This window comes from Borostomias antarcticus (genome assembly GCF_949987555.1).
Source record: "Borostomias antarcticus genome assembly, chromosome: 32".
NCBI classification, from domain to species: domain Eukaryota; kingdom Metazoa; phylum Chordata; class Actinopteri; order Stomiiformes; family Stomiidae; genus Borostomias; species Borostomias antarcticus.
In genome coordinates, this window is record NC_140265.1 from 1,052,947 (window position 1) to 1,057,946 (window position 5,000).

Sequence of the window (5,000 nt, forward strand, 5' to 3'; positions counted from 1 at the left end):
CACATTTGAACAGAACACAACAGACTCCACAAGACCTTTTTTTTTAGGACCATATCCTTTAGATCATATGATGCTCCAAAGGATATATCCATGGGCTTTCGGGGGGGGGGGTGGAATTGACTACCCAGGGCCCCAGTAGTGAGGGGGCCCTTGAAAATGGAAGTTGTTAGGATTGACAGGGCTGCCAAGTGTCACGCATTGAGCGGGAGGGGGGGGGGTGTAAATGAAAAATCTTACTTGGTTTAGTTTAGATTTCAAAGAACACGCTGAGTGGTCGTTCAAGCTGGTTTCAAACAAAGACAATAGTTTTATTCTGTTACGAGTCTGCAAATTCGGACTCGAGCACAGGAAGTGAATCCAGGCTGAGTGAGTCACTTGAGGACGAGGTAGATAGGTTATAACGTGAAAAAGGAAGTGACATAGTTTCAGGATGAAGAGGACAGGGAAGTGATGTCACACAGGAAGAATTTGTAGTTTTAACAGACTGATCTATGAGAACGAACTACAAAGTCAGAACAACAGTCAAGTAGGAAAACAGAACACTTTGATGAGACTTGTATTTCATTCACAGGGGACACAGAGATTGTTAATGTTTAGGGACTAGAATTTTGTGGAACGCCCCTGGATATACCTCTAGAACAACGAGCGGAAGAGGCTAAGATGTGACCGTATGACAAACACCCTCCCCTGGTGGGTAGAGGGTGAATTCACCACACACAACATTAGCAAAACATTAGCACTGGCAGTATGTTAACTCGGTAGACTCCCAGTGAAGGTCTGAGGGAGTAGGCTAGACTAATTCCGTAGAATAGCTGCCTACACACACTCACCTGGTTATGGAAAGTACTATTTGGCCCTGCGGCCTTGTGGGAAAAAACAAGCTGCTTCCTGATTCTGTTAAACTGAGAAGGAGGTAGGAGCTGAGGTTTGTTTGTTAGGCTTTGTGAAGGACGTGAGGGTGACTACAGTAGGCTACGCTAGTCTCTCCTCTAATACATCTGCCTGTGGACTGGGAGGGTCACTTTAGCCCACACTGACCGCTCTCCTCTGATGGTGAAACTCTCTCTTTTATATCCTTTTGTATTCATCATCGTCATCGTCATCATCATCATCATGGAACTTCTTCAAACTCACCTCTTTAACATGGCCTTTGACCTCTAGCTTCCGTTTCTTAATGTTGTGCGTCTCTGTCTACCATGTTTGTCTCTTGTCTGTTCTGTCCCTATGTAAAGCGACCTTGGGTTTTATGAAAGGCGCTATATAAATGAAAGTTTTTATTATTATTATTATTATTATCATCACTCGTACCCATGTCACCTCATACATCTCTGCCTTAGATGCCATGTCTCTCCTATGATGTTATTAGCCTCTCTTACTCTGAAAATGTAATTTAATGTTATTTATTGCTCTATAAATGTTCTTAGCCGGTAGACAAACATACTCCAGGAGCTTGCTCCATCGCCTTGTTGAGAGGGGTCAGGGAAGAATTTGTACAGCTCACTTATCTGACCCCCGGGTGATTACTGTTTTTTTGCTTCCCTCTGGAATATGTAGAGAGTGGGTCGTATGCCCACCTCCCTTGTTCTCTGTAAAGCGCATTGTGTTTCCTTTGGGTATGAAATGCGCTATATAAATAAGCTTTGATTGATTGATTGATTGATCACTGGGGCTGAATATGATACCCACCATTGTGAGCTGTACAATATGGTTGATTGTCCTTTTCTTACTGAGAGGCGGAACAAGCACCTGTTTACCTTTAAAGCCCTTATAGGAAAACTACCTTCTTAAAGGAGAATGCTCGTTTTTGACAACCTGGACCTTATTTACGGCATATTATAAGACGTTTGACTCACCGAGATCACTTTGGTGTAGTTCGGAGGCCTGTAGAAGAAATGTGAAATCCAGCACGAGCCAGTATATCCATGTAATGGCGGCGGACGGGGCACTGAGAATGCAGCTTCTAAAAAATCTATTTTCTGCCGCGAAACGGTTGTTTTCATCAATCTGTCTTTATGAATCGCTAGTTGTGCTTACATAGAGCGTAGGCCTGTTGTGGTTTTTCACACGCCTCTGTAATATGATCTTTAAAAACGTCTTCAGAAACGAAATAGCTTCCCCACTTGCTCCAGCACGCATGCGCGATTCATAAAGACATCTGTCTTCTATGCTAGATCGTACCATCTGTCTTCTATGCTGGATCATACCATCTGTCTTCTATGCTGGATCATACCATCTGTCTTCTATGCTAGATCGTACCATCTGTCTTCTATGCTAGATCGTACCATCTGTCTTCTATGCTGGATCATACCATCTGTCTTCTATGCTAGATCGTACCATCTGTCTTCTATGCTAGATCGTACCATATGTCTTCTATGCTGGATCATACCATCTGTCTTCTATGCTAGTTCGTACCATCTGTCTTCTATGCTGGATCGTACCATCTGTCTTCTATACTAGATCGTACCATCTGTCTTCTATGCTGGATCGTACCATCTGTCTTCTATACTAGATCATACCATCTGTCTTCTATGCTGGATCGTATCATCTGTCTTCTATGCTGGATCATACCATCTGTCTTCTATGCTAGATCATACCATATGTCTTCTATACTAGATCGTACCATCTGTCTTCTATGCTAGATCATACCATCTGTCTTCTATGCTAGATCATACCATCTGTCTTCTATGCTAGATCATACCATCTGTCTTCTATGCTAGATCATACCATCTGTCTTCTATACTAGATCGTACCATCTGTCTTCTATGCTGGATCATACCATCTGTCTTCTATGCTAGATCATACCATCTGTCTTCTATGCTAGATCATACCATCTATCTTCTATGCTGGATCGTACCATATGTCTTCTATGCTAGATCATACCATCTGTCTTCTATGCTAGATCGTACCATATGTCTTCTATGCTGGATCGTACCATATGTCTTCTATGCTAGATCATACCATCTGTCTTCTATGCTAGATCGTACCATCTGTCTTCTATGCTAGATCATACCATCTGTCTTCTATGCTAGATCATACCATCTGTCTTCTATGCTAGATCATACCATCTGTCTTCTATGCTGGATCGTACCATCTGTCTTCTATGCTAGATCATACCATCTGTCTTCTATGCTGGATCGTACCATATGTCTTCTATGCTAGATCATACCATCTGTCTTCAAAATACCTGCACCCACTCCATCCATGATCCAATCAAGAGAAATTCCTTGGCAATCTTCAGGCAACCTCAACGCAAGACAACGCCTAAACACGGGAAGAAGATCAAAGTGCTTCAGAACAATGTGACACTCTTTGGCCATCTATACATTGCTATGCAGAGCCGTGAGAGTAACTTGGATGAGTTCTTTGCACATGAGGTACAGTTCTTCCCTCCTTCCCTTTCAGACTTTGGCAAGCTTCACCTGACAGCCCCAAAATCTGAGCTACTGCGATGTCTTGAGCAGCCTGGCCAATCAGAGCCACCCTCGAGCTATGACTGCAAAATCTGGATGGAGCAGTCATTGTCCAGTCTGCCCACTATTAGAGTGAGCACGTTTGCTAAGCATGGCTCAGATATTCAGAGTATCTCTCAGCTCTCTGACCAGTACACCATCAACCTTGCCAGACGAATACTGGACGATCCTTCCCATCCACTCTTCTCAGAGTTCCCCCTCCTCCCCTCTGGACGCAGGTTTAGAACGCCCAAAACAAGGACAAAACCAGCCAGCACTTCTTTTGTGCCAAGAAGCATTAAATTGTTGAACAGCTGTTGATGCCTGTTGCAGTGATGATGATGTTGATGCGATGATGTTGGTGAGGATGGTGATGACGATGATGGTGGTTGGTGACATTGTGGTGTTGGTGATGGGCGTACATTTTAATGTTTTCTGTATGCTTGATGTGTGCTAAACAAATTCCCCTCTGGGGCAATAAAGGTTTCAATTCAATTCAGGAATCTCAGAGTCACATTTGACTCCGAGCTCAAGTTCGACCATTAAGTGACCGCCACAGTACAGTCTTGTTTCTACCAGCTGCGCACCATCGCCTAGATGAAGCCCCTCCTCTCTCCTAGTGACCTGGTGACAGTGTTCATGTTAAAGGATATGCACACTGAATTTCATGTTTAGCCCTATTCCTGGCTTTCCTGGCATGTATCTGACTAGTACAGGTTAAAATATTTCTGTTTTGTGCAGTACAGAGTTCTGTGTCAATAACGTCAGCGCGCACCCTGGCTCGTTGCTAGCTATGGTCACACTCAAACTCTAAAAAGTATGATATACGTGGATTTCAAGTTCAGGGATTACATGGTTTATGCTTACCAAGCTCTGAAGTCGTCCTGTAAACACCATAGGTCCTTTCGCCTCAGCATTTCGAAACAACAGTAACTTGTAAACAGTACTAATTTGACCGAACATACAACAGCCATCCCTTCACGCTGTAAACCTCCGCGAAATTCATCCGAATCCGAAATTTGGATGACCAAATGTGTCGGAGACCTCCACGGTCCAACACAGTTAGGCCGGGAGATCGCGCCTTTGCTGTGTTGGCTCCGAAACTGTGGAACAAGCTCTCCATTCACATCAAGTCTGCTCCCACCGTAGGGACCTTTAAAGGATTGTTAAAAAACCATTTGTTCCCCATAACGGACTCCTAGGTTCACTTGCTGTTGTGTTGTGTGAGTTTTCCCCCCCGCTGTGTGCTTGAGTGCTAGACTGTCCTTGTGTTCTGTCCTCCCTTTTTGTGTAATCTTTCCTCTCCCTTTCTTTCTGCCCTCAGGCTGCGCTCCGGACCAGTGTAACAACTGGATGGGCTGCGCTCCGGGCCAGTGTAACAACTGGATGGGCTGCGCTCCGGGCCAGTCTAACAACTGGATGGGGGAGCGCATTACAAATGCAGTACCTATACCTAGGCATCGTTTCCCATCATAGATCAAGAACGTTTTGCTCGATCGCCTTGTTGAGAGAGGTCAGGGAAGAATTTTTACAGCTCACTTATCTGGCCCC